Source organism: Hylobates moloch, unplaced genomic scaffold, assembly GCF_009828535.3.
Source record: "Hylobates moloch isolate HMO894 unplaced genomic scaffold, HMol_V3 SCAFFOLD_8, whole genome shotgun sequence".
Taxonomy (NCBI): domain Eukaryota; kingdom Metazoa; phylum Chordata; class Mammalia; order Primates; family Hylobatidae; genus Hylobates; species Hylobates moloch.
Window position 1 is genome coordinate 53,451,991 of NW_026652283.1, and position 16,656 is coordinate 53,468,646.

The window sequence follows — 16,656 nt, forward strand, 5'->3', positions numbered from 1 at the left end:
ATCTTCAGTTATGAATTGTGGCCTATCTTGTACTGTAAAGGCTAGGTGATACTTGAAGGATGCTGAGGTGTGGAAAGGGATAGGTAGCAGAAACAGCTTGGGCAGACTATGGAAGCCATAAATACTCAGAGTAAGGAATTTGGGTGAGTGTGGGTGTGTTTTAAATGAGCAGTATAAGAAATTTTTTAGAGTGATTAGTAACAGTGTACTGTTACTAGGGAGAAAGGGAATAGGAAGGAATACCAGTGAAGATACCCTTGTATCAATTTTGGTTACTGATGTTGAATTGACCAAGGATTTGTGTTTCGGTAACAATAGAAAAGATAGATCGATTTCTCAAATACCTGAACTAGGGTCTCTTAACACATTGAGTGAAATGCTGGGAAGAAATCAGAATTAGGAGTTGTCCAGGCATGGTGGCTCACACCTGTAATCCAAGCACTTTGGGTGGCCAAGGTGGAAAGATCGCTTGAGCTTAGAAGTTGGAGACCAGCCTGAGCAACATAGCGAGACCTCATCTTTTCTATTAATACAAGTAAAAAAAATTTAGCCAGGCATAATGGCCTGCATTTATAGTCCCAGCTACTTTGGAGGCTGAGGCAGGGAGATCGCTTGAGCCCAGGAGATCGAGGCTGCAGTGAGCTATGATCGTACCACTGTACTCCAGCCTGGGCGACAGAGCAAGACCCTGCTGAAAAAAAAAAAAAAAAGAGTCACTGGAGAGGATTGAGACACCTTTAGTTGTACTATTATTGTGTAGCCTGGTTGATGACATCAAAATTATGCAGTTGTTAGGAGGAGGAAATTAGAATACAAAGAGAAAAAAAAATATTTACGTGATTTTATGATAGCTTAAAGATTTCAAGACGTGAGGAAAAAAAATCAGTTTTACAGTGACATTTAGAGGAAAAACCAAAGAGGATTTGAAACATTAATAAAACTCTATGCAGGATAGAAAGAGAAGCTAACAAGAATAGGAAGTGATTTATTATTTCAGGATAAAACAATATTAAAAAGAAAGGCCCACTAATAAACAAGGTCATATGAATCGAACAAAGCCCATCTTTAATGGAAAAATTAAATCCATTTTTAAAAGCTAACTTTAGTGGTTGCTTTGGCAACACATAAAATTTATTACACTAAAAAAAATTTTATTTATGTTTTTTATACTTAAGAAATTAAAAGGCCAGGCACGGTGGCTCACGCCTGTAATCCCAGCATTTTGGAGGCCGAGGCAGGCAGATCACGAGGTCAGGAGATCGAGACCATCCTGGCTAACACGGTGAAACCCTATCTCTACTACAAATACAAAAAATTATCCGGGCGTGGTGGCAGGCGCCTGTAGTCCCAGCTACTCGGGAGGCTAAGGCAGGAGAATGGCGTGAACCTGGGAGGCAGAGCTTGCAGTAAGCGGAGATCGCAGTGAGCCAGCCTGGGCGACAGAGTAAGACGATGTTTCAAAAAAAAAAAAAAAAAAAAGAAAAATTTTTATTTCTGTTTATTATTATACAAAAAAAATGGAACAATACAGAGAAGATTAGCATGGCCCCTGACATGCAAATTCATGGAGCGTTCTATTTTTTTAAAATAAGTAAATAAAAGCTGACTTTATAAGAAAAATTAAGTTAAATAAAGGATACAAAGTTATATTAAACAAGTGATACTGCTCTCGCAACATCCTAAAATGGGTTTAAAAACTCAGGAAAAAAATTCCCCTTCACCTATAAATGTTGTGAATAACATTTTTAGTGAAAAGGGTAATATTCAATTATATTTTTGATTCCTAATGATATTTTGTCCTATTAACCTGAGAGAAAAAAAATTATAAGAGCAAAAAGAAAGCTTATTCGGATTTTATTTGTTGATATGTTGCCTAATAAGTTTGTAATAAGTTCTTAGTAAAAACAGTTGAATAAGTAGAAAATAAAGGTTTAGAAGGCTATGGAATACAGCAGACAAGAAATAAGGAACATTTGTATATCAAAAAAATGAATTAGACTTTAAAAATTGGTAGCTTTTTGGACTGGATTTTTAATTAATGGAGGGGCAGGCTTACAATTTACTTCTCCATTCCATCTAAAGCTATCCTTATTCAGACACTTCAGCATTCATACTAACACCTACCAATCTTGGTCTGTGAAAACCCCTCAACCCTGGCTACATTCATTTATACTCCATTTTAACTTACTTGAACACTTAACATCTTTGAGCTTGCTTCCTGTCACAACCTCAAGCTTCCTGTCACAACCTCAAATTCTGAAACTTCTCTAGATCTTAATACTCTGAATAGCTCCCATTTCCTCAGTTCTCCTGATCCTACACTTCTTCCTGCCTCAATGTGCCTTCTAACTCAGCCTGAACCCCAGGATTGCATTTCAGTTCATTTTTTGGACCAAAAGTGGTAGTGCCAAGACTAAAACTCATAGTCCAGAGCTCTTGTCACTTCTCTATATTGATTTATTTGCTACAAAAAGACATACTTCTTTCTCCCACAGATAGCCGCTGCTACTTTCATTGCCATCAAGGTTTTATTTTTAATTTGCCCAAAAGGAGCATTAAAAGGCAATTAGATCCTAGGATATTAATATTCTCATTTTTTCTTTCATTATATTTCTTTTGTGCATTTATCCATTCAACAAATATTTATTCGCTGCCTACAGTACACTAGGCACTGCAAATATTTATGCTGTAAATAGAAGTACCTCTTTATACACATACAGTATTTAAAGATGGAAATGCCTAAGAGAGAGACAAGATTATTAATCAGGCCATCTGGAAATGCTTAGAATCTCTTTTTTTTTTTTTTTTTTTTTTGAGATGGGGTCTCGCTGTGTCGCCCAGGCTAGGCTGCAGTGGCGCAATCTCGGCTCACTGCAAGCTCCACCTCCCAGGTTCACACTGTTCTCCTGCCTCAGCCTCCGGAGTAGCTGGCACTACAGGCACCCGCCACCACGGCTAATTTTTTGTATTTTTATTAGAGATAGGGTTTCACCGTGTTAGCCAGGATGGTCTCGATCTCTTGACCTCGTGATCCACCCGCCTCAGCCTCCCAAAGTGCTGGGATTACAGGCGTGAGCCACCGCGCCCGGCCTAGAACCTCTTTATATATGCCTGCTAATCAGTCATCCATCTAAGCTTGAAAATTTTCAAGGATAGGGAATTGAAGGAATATTAAGGTAGCCGTTTTAAGTTTGAAAAGATCTTTCTACCAGCTGGGCCAACATGGTGAAACCCTGTTTCTACGAAATTGGCTGGGCATGATGGCAGGCATCTTTAATCCTTGCTACTTGGGAGGCTGAGGTAGGAGAATTGCTTCAACCCCCAGGAGGGGGAGGCTGCAGTGAGCCAAGATCACGCCACTTTACTCCAGCCTAGGCGACAAAGCATGACTCTGTCTCAAAAAAAAAAAAACAAAAAACTTTCTGTTGAAAAATTAAGTGTTTGACTCCCTGTAATTTTCTCATACTCTTCCTCCTTCTGAAATGTGTAGCCGTATAGAAGCAAACAGTTTTATTGTTTTCAGATATTTCATCTTTCATTCCCAACATGACATGATTTAAAGTTACTTTACCATCCAGCCAAAGCCTATTTCGGGTTCTTTATGTATATCTTTCAAGGTACTTTTCACCCACAGCTCTTTACTACTAACACTGCAGGAATTATCTGACCCTAGAAAAGAATAGCTCTGTATTAGTTTGGGTTTGGATTTTTTTCGCTTTTCATTATTTTTGTTTTGTTTTGTTTTGTTTTTTGTTTTTGAGGCAAGGTCTCACTGTATCACCCCGGGTGGAGTGCAGTGTCACAGTCACAGCTCACTGCAGCCTCGACCTCCTAGTCTCAAGCAATCCTCCCACCTCAGCCTCCCAGATAGCTGGGACTACAGGTGCACACCACTATGCCTGGCTAATTTTTGTATTTTTTGTAGATGTGGTTTTGCCATGTTGCCCAGGCTAGTCTTGAACTCCGGGGCTCAAGTGATTCTCCTGCCTTGGCCTCCCAAAGTACTGGGATTACAGGCATGAGCCACCATGCCCAGCCTGTATCAGTTTTCTATTGCTGCATAATAAATTACCACAAATTTAGCAACTTAACACATATTTGTTTTCTCACAGTCTCCATGGGTCAAGCATTATGGCATGGCTTATCTGGGTCCTCTGCTCAAGGCTTCATAAGTCTTCATTCTCATCTAGAGTTTGCAGTCCTCTTAGTTACTTGAGGCCCTCATTCCTAGACACCATCCCTCTCTTTAGGCAGTTCACAAAATGGTCAACATGGCTATTTGTTTCTTTGAGGCCAGCTCTCTCCATTCCATCTCTGCCCTGCATCATGAAAGTGGTTTCCCATCACATTCAGTGGTCCCACCGTCACTCAAGGCAAGGGAATTATACAAGGGCCTGTGTCATTGGGGCTTATTTTGGATTTCTGCCTACCGTAAGCACTATCACTTTCCTCATTCTAACAGTATCCACCTGTTAATATATTTCTAAAATTTAATTTGCTTTTGAGTAGCTACATCAAAATTCACTGAGCTCACAGTCTACTAAAGCCCCTAAATCTTCTATTTATGTTTCTCCTAAGATTACTCCACGGTGTAGTTTGTGACTACTTGGTCCTTGGTACAGGATCTTTTCTCTATGTCTGTTAAATTCCATCTTGTTAGATCTAACCGATCTAGCCTGTCAACACTTGCTACCTATATCTCTCATCCAGTATGCTTACCATATCTCTCAAGCTGGATGGGATTTCTAAAATTTTAGCTTCAGAATTTCAGATCTCCAGCACTTGCTGCTGGTTTTCAGGGAGCTGCTACAGGCTAGGTTTTGCTACATTGTAAAACAATGTAACTTTAAAATTTCAAGGTTTTAAAATTTTTCATTACAAAGATAGCGCTTGTTCATAATAGAAATATCAGAATATACAGTAAAGTTAAAAAAAAACCACGTAGACCTACTGTCACATTGTGGTAGATTTTTAAAACATTTTTAAATATACAGTGTTTTTTGGTTTATTTGCTTGCTTTATATAGTTTAGATCTTAGTATAAAAATATTTTTTATAATTCCATTTTACATTAATAATATTGTAGTGATGTTCTAAGTTATAAATATTTTATGACCATCATTTGAAATTGCTGCATAATAATCGACTCAACTTTCCCTGTGTTGTTGGATACTTAGATTGTTTCTAATTCCTTGCTATTCTAGATAATACTGGAATAAACTTTTTTATAAGGTTTTTTAAATATTTGAAGTATTTTTAGGATACCTTTCTAGAAATGCTAAGTGAAAGGAAATGATTTTATTTTTTCTAAAAGATTTATAAATCTTTTCATTTTCTAAATAATTTATACTAATGTATGCTCCTAACAACTAATGAAAGTGCCTATTTCATAGCACCTTCTGTAGAGGAGGAACTGTTTTGTGCGCCTAACAGACTATGTAAATTTTCACTGTAAAAGTGAAAGATGAATGAGAATATGAATGAAAATAATTATTTCCTGGATTTCTCTTTTGTACTTCTGTTCATTCACCATCAAGGGATTTAGAATAGAGTGGATTAAGGTATGCTGAGTTTTTACTGAATAGTGTTATAGAAACTATGCAGTAAGCAAGACACCCTTCAAAGAGTTTGGCCTTGTTCTTATTTACCTAACTTTGAATGCTAGACCAGCTCGGTAAATTAATACAAATATAGAGAGACTAAGCTCCAGCTTCTCAAAATATGTATAACATGAAAAAGTATAGCAATCAACTGAGGCAGAGGTAAAGAAGAACGTATAGTGTTGAAGAGTAAGATTATTCACTCTCTGATGATATGTCAGTTTTGAGATTTTGGTAATAGGAATTACACAAGCATGCTGTATGTGATACCATAACTTAGGCCACCTATTGTCTTTAACCTGAAAAAAATAAAAAATTTTAACTGCATTTCTTTTTATTTGTATTATCTGTATTGATTCTCCTTTCTCTTTTCTAGTAGCATAGTTGAGAAACTACAGATTTTGTTGTTAGAAGGGCCTGGGACCTTGGGCAAGTTATATAACGTCTCTGAGCATCATTTTACTCATTTTGAAAATGGGAATAATAGTGTTTACATAATAGGGTTGTTGTGAGAATGAAAAGAAATGATGTTTGTAAAATTTCCAGCACACAGTGGGTATTCAGTCAATGTTTGCTCCTTTTTCTTTCTTTACAGCAGTGAAGTCTCAACTCTCTAGCACCGGAAGGTTAAACATTCTAGATAAGTGTTCATTTCAGTTAGCTGAACAGTTACATTCTGCCTTTTATTTTTTAACTGTTTTTCTATAAAATACTTTTTAAAAATATATTCCATACTTCATTGCTTCCTTCTTAAATCATTTTACTATACCATGGGTATTTATAGCTGGTGTGAGACATAAGGCTGAAGCTTCCCTTTCTCTCTTGCGATTGCTAAAATCTACTGGTTGGCATGCAGCCCAGTCCTCTTTATGGCTGGCTATTCTCTGTGGTCTAAAATGTCTACCAGTTGCCACCTCTGTCATAGCTTCTAATTTCTGCTGCCTGCTACTGTTGCTACCCCATTCCTTCTAATTACCATTAGGCTCTGCTGGCCTCTTACCCATTTGTGCTCTTTACTCTTTGCTGTTTTTTAACTTTTCAGTCTCTTTTGCCTCTGTTGCATCTCGTATTTCATAGGCAAAGACAGGCCTTTCATTGCTTTCTCAAACCAGCTAGAAGAATTCTTCTATACAGAGCCAACTGGTCACAATGTGTCTAATATGGTCCTCATCAGCATTTTTTGCCTACTCTGGGCCCTATTCCAGGGTACTTGAAAATGCCAAAAATCAAGAAAGCCAACTATATTTACTTTTCTTGCAAGTAGTTTATTTTTCTTTTGAGATAGGATGTCTTTCTGTCACCCAGGCCAGTCTCAAACTCCTGGGCTCAAGCAATTCACCTGCCTCGGCCTCCCAAAGTGCTGGATTACAGGCGTGAACCACCACACCTGGCCTGTTTGTTTTTGTTTTGTTTTGTTTTGTTTTTATGCTTACTTAACTTTTACTATATGCAAAGTTTTGTTCAAATACAAAGGACAAAAGAAATCGTAGTCTATAAAGTTAAATTATACCGTGATCCTTAACTTCAAAGGAGCAGAAGAACACAAACATAATACAGTTAAAAGATGAAGGAGGTCGTGGGAGACAGTTTTAAGTAAGGATTGTGAAGGCTCAAGGTTCTGCTTAAACTTATAAAGAGGAGTAGCTGTTTTTGAATCCAATCTCAAAGTATTGGGTGATAGTTTAGAATCCTATAAGAGTCAGAACAGAGAAAAACAAGCCAAATGGAAGGGAGCTTCCATGATTCTCTACCATTTTAAAGGTATGGTAAAGAATCATTTAGGAGGATTATGGGTACTTTTTGCCCTTCCTATTGGAGAATCTGAGTCTTTAAACTTTGTATATTATCTTGTCATTTATGTATATTGCTTATAGGTTTTTAATATTTATTTGGAAACAGGATATGGAGGTGGAATAAACTTTTTCTATAAGATTTTTTAAATATTTGAAGTATTTAGGTTATGTGTTTTTATGCTTTCATAGCTTTGATTTTAAGCATGCTTGAATTTTTTTTACATTTTAACTCTATTATGTAATTTTGTTTATTTTTAATTCAGCTGGATATTTTTATTTTACCCTAATGTTTCATCTATTAAAAAGATTTCAAACCTATTTTAATTCATTAGAATAGTTTCTGCTGCTGTTTATAACAACTTCATATTTATTAAGTTTGAACATTTCCTTTAAGATAAACAGAAGGGAAAACCATAAATAATCATGACAAACAACCCTTTTCTGGTGTGGTCATTTGAAATGAAACAACAAAAAAAATTTAATCAATTTAAATCTAGAAAAATTAGCTGATATAAGTTGTAAACCAGTTGAGTAAAAGCTTTCACTTACTCATTCTTGACATTCAATTCCATTTATTCTTTGTAATATATTTTAAAACAGAATGTCTGCAAAGACTAAGGTTTAGGTTCCTATATTCTATTCTGAGACTATTGAGAAAAAATGTTTGGGCTTATACTCATGCCTTAATATCAATTCCATTTTAACACACAAAGAAGACTAACAGAGTAAAGATTTTATAGAGACATGGTGATGTGGTTTATTAAGGCATCATAATTATAATAGTAAGTGTATTATAGTAGACTTAAGATAATTATTAATAATAATTTAAAACTGAACGGGCTTTATATTAGTGAGTCATAATCATTCCAAATAATTATGTTCATGATTGAATATTTCTTAAGTGCGTATTATATGCTAGGCATACAAAAAGTGAGTAAGAGAAGAACAACTTACTTTTGGGTCCCTAAACACTACAATTGGATTAGATAATCATTTAAGATAATTGTCTTTTCTTTGTTTCGCTCAAATACCTATCCTTTATCAAGGTGCTTAGACGCATACAAACAATTCAGAGTTGAAAATTCTTGATATCTTTTTTAAAGACTGATCCTTTTCTCTACTACTCTTGGAAGGCAGAATAGATAATCTAATTAGAGGACAGTCTGGTTGGCCTCCTGTCTTTCTATTCCCCACTTGCCAGTCGATTCTGTAATTGGAGTCATGGTTCTTATGTTCATGTCCTTGCTCTAATTGATTTCTAGGTAGACATTCCCTAAATTGAAAGATAAAAAATCTCAACATTTCACATTAAACAGTAGAACACTTCAGCCCATAGCATCTGAACACAAAAGCTCCAAATTAGGCATGGTGATCTGAGGAACAGAGCAAACAAGAAATGGATTGGGAAGTGGTAGGTAAGCCTCTCATGCTTGTAATTGCAAAGAGCTACTTACAAGTAACCATGATTTTAGTTGGTTTGATGAGTTTTTCCTTGGAACAGCTAAGTAATAATTAAATCACTGAAGAAGTTTGTAAGCGTGTAGATGGTATTCCAATTCAGAGAGTGTATCAATAATACCATGACCACAGAGAGCCTACAAATAAATTTTAACTGTAACTTTTTCTTATTACAAAGTAATAATATATTTTATAAATTTTTACAAAAACAAGTGATTGGTTTTCCTGACAATAACAGGAAGAATAGTGGAAGTGAACATCTGATTCAAGTGGGTTCAAGAGATAATGGGAAGGAGGAATTAGAGTATAGACAACGCTTTCATGAATTTTGTTGTAAAGAGGAGAGAAATGGGGCATTAGAGGGATGGTTAAGGTTTGGAGAGATAGAAGCATATTTATATCCTGATGGAACCTATACAGAAAAGAGGGAAAACTGATAATGCAAACAAAAGAAAATCTTTGTCATCCATAATATTATCCTCAAGATAATCCCTGTTTTCATTCTCATGCTTTTAAAATATTTTTCTTGTAGGTAGAGATACAATTTTAAAACGAAAATGGGACCATGCTATACATAGTTTTATAACCTACTTTATTATTAATATTTTTCATATCCATATTCTTTTTAACATAATTTCTAATGACTACCTAGTATCATATAATATGCCTGCAGTATACTGTACTTGTAGCCATCCCACTGTTTAGATATATAGGTTGTTTCTATTTTGCAATATGTAAACTACATTGTAAACTCCATAAAGGCAAAGACTGTAACTTGGCTTGTTTATTGCTGTGTCCCTGGTATATAGTAGACTTTCAGAAAGCAGGTATTTAAATGAATTCTACTCTTCCATACCTCCACCCGTGCAGCTAAATATGGCTGGAAAAAAATACACAACCATGCTCACTCCATGTTTATAACCACTAATCTCAGCAGTGACACTACATTTCCCTATCCCATTAACTCTAACCAGTTAGAAGATTTTTTCATATTTTCTCTTCTCTCCTCAAAATTTAGATATCTCGATCCTCATCATCATTCTGTGCTTGTGACCTTCCTTCCCGTTTAACTGATGAAACAGGAGCCATTAAAAAAGAACTTCCGGGCCGGGCGCGGTGGCTCACGCTTGTAATCCCAGCACTTTGGGAGGCTGAGGCGGGCGGATCACGAGGTCAGGAGATCGAGACCACGGTGAAACTCCGTCTCTACTAAAAATACAAAAAATTAGCCGGGCGTGGTGGCGGGCGCCTGTAGTCCCAGCTACTCGGAGAGGCTGAGGCAGGAGAATGGCGTGAACCCGGGAGGCGGAGCTTGCAGTGAGCCGAGATTGCGCCACTGCACTCCAGCCTGGGCAACAGAGCGAGACTCCGTCTCAAAAAAAAAAAAAAAAAAAAAAAAGAACTTCCGCAAATTCTCACTACCATATCTACTGACTTACCTGCATCTGTGCTTTTCTAGTTCACTTTCCTTTGTATTAGTGTGGATGCACTATCTGGGCTTCCGGTTAAGGCCCTCCCCTCTGCTTGTGTACTATATCTCATCCTGCTCAAGGATCTTACTCTATATTTAAACCCCCCACCCCCGTTTTTGTTTTTGCATTATCAGTTTTCTCTCTCTTCTGTGTAGATTTCCATCAGGATACAGTTACACTGCTATCCTCTAGCTCCTTGCCTATTTATGTAATGCCCCATTTCTTTCCTCCTTTTTACAACAAAATTCCATGAAAGAGTTCTTTATACTCTAATTCCTTCTTTCCCATAATCTCTTGAACCCACCTGATCTCAAACGTTCACTTCCACCATTCTTCCTGTTCTTATCAGGAAAACCAGTGACTATTTCTTAGTCCTTACCATACCTGACCTATCAGCAGCATGTGGCACAGTTGATCACTCCTTCTATTTTCAACCTAGCAGCCAGAGTGATCCTCTTAACCCATAAGTGAAGTCAAGCTATTCCTCTGCTCACAACCCTTCAGTGGCCTCTCACTGAATTAAACATAAAAGCCAAATTCCTTAGAATGGCTTACAAGGCCCTATGCCATCTGGCCCTTTATTACCTCTCTCTCCCCTCATCTCCTATTACTAATCTAACTTGCTTTCATTGCTTCAGTAACACACTGGCCTCCTCTCAGTTCCTCAGACATGCTGGGTACATAACCATTTCAGGGTCTTTGCACTTGCTCATCTTGTTCCCTCTATTGCTTTTCCCCCAGATACTTAGCTTATTCCCTTACCATCTTCAGGTTTTTCTTCCCTAGTTGTCTCAGTAAGGTCTACTCTGCCTACCTTGTTTTATGTTGTTACCCATTCTACCCTACCTCCCAGCATTCTGTATCTTTCTTTCCTGCTTTATTTTTCTCTGTAGCACGTACCATCATCCAGTATACTATATTTTACTTAGCTTGTTTTCTGTTCCCCCTCTCCCAATTAGGGCGAGATTTTTGTCTTGTTTGCTGTCCTTAGAACAGTGCCTAACACATAGTTGATACTCAATAAGTATTTCTTTTTTTCTTTTTTTTTTAATTATACTTTAAGTTTTTGGGTACATGTGCACAATGTGCAGGTTTGTCACTTAACGTATACATGTGCCATGTTGGTGTGCTGCACCCATTAACTCATCATTTACATTAGGTATATCTTCTAACGCTATCCCTCCCCGCCCTCTTTCCACCCCACAACAGGACCCGGGTGTGATGTTCCCCTTCCTGTGTCCAAGTGTTCTCATTGTTCAGTTCCCACCTATGAGTGAGAACATGCTTACTCATGCGTTTGGTTTTTTGTCCTTGCGATAGTTTGCTGAGAATGATGGTTTCCAGCTTCATCCATGTCCCTACAAAGGACATGAACTCATCCTTTTTATGGCTGCATAGTATTCCATGGTGTATACGTGCCACATTTTCTTAATCCAGTCTATCATTGTTGGACATTTGGGTTGGTTCCAAGTCTTTGCTATTGTGAATAGTGCCGCAATAAACATACGTGCGCATGTGTCTTTATAGCAGCATGATTTATACTCCTTTGGGTATATACCCAGTAATGGGATGGCTGGGTCAAATGGTATTTCTAGTTCTAGATCCCTGAGGAATGGCCACACTGACTTCCACAATGGTTGAACTAGTTTACAGTCCCACCAACAGTGTAAAAGTGTTCCTATTTCTCCACATCCTCTCCAGCACCTGTTGTTTCCTGACTTTTTAATGATCACCATTCTAAGTGGTGTGAGATGGTATCTCATTGTGGTTTTGATTTGCATTTCTCTGATGGCCAGTGATGATGAGCATCTTTTCATGTGTCTTTTGGCTGCATAAATGTCTTCTTTTGAGAAGTGTCTATTCATATACTTTGCCCACTTTTTGCTGGGGTTGCTTGTTTTTTCTTGTAAATTTGAGTTCTTTGTAGATTCTGGATATTAGCCCTTTGTCAGATGAGTAGATTGCAAAAATTTTCTCCCATTCTGTAGGTTGCCTGTTCACTCTGATGGTAGTTTCTTTTGCTGTGCAGAAGCTCTTTAGTTTAATTAGATCCCATTTGTCAATTTTGGCTTTTGTTGCCATTGCTTTTGGATGTTTTAGACATGAAGTCCTTGCCCATGCCTATGTCCTGAATGGTATTGCCTAGGTTTTCTTCTAGGGTTTTTATAGTTTTAGGTCTAACATTTAAGTCTTTAATCCATCTTGAATTAATTTTTGTATAAGGTGTAAGGAACAGGTCCAGTTTCAGCTTTCTACATACGGCTATCCAGTTTTCCCAGCACCATTTATTAAATAGGGAATCCTTTCCCCCATTTCTTGTTTTTGTCAGGTTTGTCAAAGATTGGATAGTTGTAGGTGTGTGGCATTATTTCTGAGGGCTCTGTTCTGTTCCATTGGTCTATATCTCTGTTTTGGTACCAGTACCATGCTGTTTTGGTTACTGTTTGTAGTACAGTTTGAAGTCAGGTAGTGTGATGCCTCCAGCTTTGTTCTTTTGGCTTAGGATTGACTTGGCAATGCAGGCTCTTTTTTGGTTCCATATGAACTTTTAAGTATTTTTTTCCAATTCTGTGACGAAAGTCATTGGTAGCTTGATGGGGATGGCATTGAATCTATAAATTACCTTGGGCAGTATGGCCATTTTTACGATGTTGATTCTTCCTATCCATGAGCATGCAATGTTCTTCCATTTGTTTGTATCCTCTTTTATTTCATTGAGCAGTGGTTTGTAGTTCTCCTTGAAGAGGTCCTTCACATCCCTTGTAAGTTGGATTCCTAGGTATTTTATTCTCTTTGAAACAATTGTGAATGGGAGTTCACTCATGATTTGGCTCTCTGTTTGTCTTTTATTGGTATACAAGAATGCTTGTGATTTTTGCACATTGATTTTGTATCCTGAGACTTTGCTGAAGTTGCTTATCAGCTTAAGGAGATTTTGGACTGAGACGATAGGGTTTTCTAGATATACAATCATGTCATCTGCAAACAGGGACAATTTGATTTCCTCTTTTCCTAATTGAATACCCTTTATTTCCTTCTGCTGCCTGATTGCCCTGGCCAGAACTTCCAACACTATGTTGAATAGGAGTGGTGAGAGAGGGCATCCCTGTCTTGTGCCGGTTTTCAAGGAGGATGCTTCCAGGTTTTGCTCATTCAGTATGATATTGACTGTGGGTTTGTCATAGATAGCTCTTATTATTTTGAAATACGTCCCATCAATACCTAATTTATTGAGAGTTTTTAGCATGAAGGGCTGTTGAATTTTGTCAAAGGCCTTTTCTGCATCTATTGAGATAATCATGTGGTTTTTGTCATTGGTTCTTTTATATGCTGGATTACGTTTATTGATTTGTGTATGTTGAACCAGCCTTGCATCCCAGGGATGAAGCCCACTTGATCGTGGTAGATAAGCTTTTTGATGTGCTGCTGGATTCTGTTTGCCAGTATTTTATTGAGGATTTTTGCATTTATGTTCATGAGGGATGTTGGTCTAAAATTCTCTTTCTTTGTTGTGTCTCTGCCAGGCTTTGGTATCAGGAAGATGCTGGTCTCATAAAATGAGTTAGGGAGGATTCCCTCTTTTTCTTTTGATTGGAATAGTTTCAGAAGGAATGGTACCAGTTCCTCCTTGTACCTCTGGTAGAATTAGGCTGTGAAGCCATCTGGTCCTGGACTTTTTTTGGTTGGTAAGCTATTAATTATTGCCTCAATTTCAGAGCCTGTTATTGGTCTATTCAGAGATTCAACTTCTTCCTGGTGTAGTCTTGGGAGAATGTATGTGTCCAGGAATTTATCCATTTCTTCTAGATTTTCTAGTTTATTTGCATAGAGGTGTTTATGGTATTCGCTGATGGTAGTTTGTATTTCTGTGGGATCGGTGGTGATATACCCTTTATCATTTTTTATTGCGTCTATTTGATTCTTCTCTCTTTTCTTCTTTATTAGTCTTGCTAGTGGTCTATCAATTTTGTTGATCTTTTCAAAAAACCAGCTCCTAGATTCATTGATTTTTTTGAAGGGTTTTTGTGTCTCTGTCTCCTTCAGTTCTGCTCTGATTTTAGTTATTTCTTGCCTTCTACTAGCTTTTGAATGTGTTTGCTCTTGCTTCTCTAGTTCTTTTAATTGTGATGTTAGGGTGTCAATTTTAGATCTTTCCTGCTTTCTCTTGTGGGCATTTAGTGCTATAAATTTCCCTCTACACAGTGCTTTAAATGTCTCCCAGAGAGTCTGGTATGTTGTATCTTTGTTCTCATTGGTTTCAAAGAACATCTTTATTTCTGCCTTCATTTCGTTATGTACCCAGTAGTCATTCAGGAGCAGGTTGTTCAGTTTCCATGTAATTGAGCGGTTTTCAGTGAGTTTCTTAATCCTGAGTTCTAGTTTGATTGCACTGTGGTCTGAGAGACAGTTTGTTATAATTTCTGTTCTTTTACATTTGCTGAGGAGTGCTTTACTTCCAACTATGTGGTCAATTTTGGAATAATTGCAGTGTGGTGCTGAGAAGAATGTATATTCTGTTGATTTGGGGTGGAGAGTTTTGTAGATGTCTATTAGGCCCACTTGGTGCAGAGCTGAGTTCAATTCCTGGATGTCTTTGTTAACTTTCTGTCTTGTGGATCTGTCTAATGTTGACAGTGGGGTGTTAAAGTCTCCCATTATTATTGTGTGGGAGTCGAAGTCTCTTTCTAGGTCACTCAGGACTTGCTTTATGAATCTGGGTGCTCTGGTATTGGGTGCATATATATTTAGGATAGTTAGCTCTTCTTGTTGAATTGATCCCTTTACCATTATGTAAATGGCCTTCTTTGTCTCTTTTGGTCTTTGTTGGTTTAAAGTCTATTTTATCAGAGACTAGGATTGCAACCCCTGCCTTTTTTTATTTTCCATTTGCTTGGTAGATGTTCCTCCATCCCTTTATTTTGAGCCTATGTGTGTCACTGCATGTCAGATGGGTTTCCTGAATACAGCACACTGATGGGTCTTGACTCTTTATCCAATTTGCCAATCTATGTCTTTTAATTGGAGCATTTAGCCCATTTACATTTAAGGTTAATATTGTTATGTGTGAATTTGGTCCTGTCATTATGATATTAGCTAGTTATTTTGCTCGTTAGTTGATGCAGTTTCTTCCTAGCCTTGATGGTCTTTACAATTTGGCATGTTTTTCCAGTGGCTGGTAGCAGTTGTTCCTTTCCATGTTTAGTGCTTCCTTCAGGAGCTCTTTTAGGGCAGGCCTGGTGGTGACAAAATCTCTCAGCATTTGCTTGTCTGTAAAGGATTTTATTTCTCCTTCACTTATGAAGCTTAGTTTGGCTGGATATGAAATTCTGGGTTGAAAATTCTTTTCTTTAAGAATGTTGAATATTGGCCCCCATTCTCTTCTGGCTTGTAGAGTTTCTGCTGAGAGATCAGCTGTTAGTCTGATGGGCTTCCCTTTGTGGGTAACCCGACCTTTCTCTCTGGCTGCCCTTAACATTTTTTCCTTCATTTCAACTTTGGTGAATCTGACAATTATGTGTCTTGGGGTAGCTCTTCTCAAGGAGTATCTTTGTGGCGTTCTCTGTATTTCCTGAATCTGAATGTCGGCCTGCCTTGCTAGATTGGGGAAGTTCTCCTGGATAATATCCTACAGAATGTTTTCCAACTTGGTTCCATTCTCCCCGTCACTTTCAGGTATACCAGTCAGACGTAGATTTGGTCTTTTCACATAGTCCCATATTTCTTTGAGGCTTTGTTCGTTTCTTTTTATTCTTTTTTGTCTAAACTTCTTACTTCATTTCATTCATTTGATCTTCAATCACTGATACCCTTTCTCCCAGTTGATTGAATCAGCTACTGAAGCTTGTGCATGCATCACGCAGTTCTCATGCCATGATTTTCAGCTCCATCAGGTCTTTTAAGGTCTTCTCTATGCTGTTTATTCTAGTTAGCCATTCATCTAATCTTTTTTCAAGGTTTTTAGCTTCTTTGCGATGGGTTTGAACATCCTCCTTTAGCTCGGAGAAGTTTGTTATTACCGATTGTCTGAAGCCTTCTTCTCTCAACTCGTCAAAGTCATTCTCCATCCAGCCTTGTTCCGTTGCTGGAAAGGAGCTGCATTCCTTTGGAGGAGGAGAGGCGCTCTGATTTTTAGAGTTTCCAGTTTTTCTGCTCTGTTTTTTCCCCATCTTTGTGGTTTTATCTACCTTTGGTCTTTGATGATGGTGACGTACAGATGGGGTTTTGGTGTGGGTGTCCTTTCTGTTTGTTAGCTTTCCTTCTAACAGTCAGGACCCTCAGCTGCAGGTCTGTAGGAGTTTGTTGGAGGTCCACTGCAGACCCTGTTTGCCTGGGT

The 16,656-nt window shown here is 37.8% G+C and overlaps 1 protein-coding gene and 1 pseudogene across 3 annotated transcripts in view; both read left to right on the plus strand.

Annotated features, from left to right (window-relative positions):
- The window catches only part of ACBD6 (acyl-CoA binding domain containing 6), a 235,814-nt gene that overhangs the window by 152,833 nt on the left and 66,325 nt on the right, over positions 1-16,656 (plus strand). The window lies entirely within an intron of this gene.
- Positions 1,490-1,584, plus strand: LOC116473959 (U6 spliceosomal RNA; annotated as a pseudogene).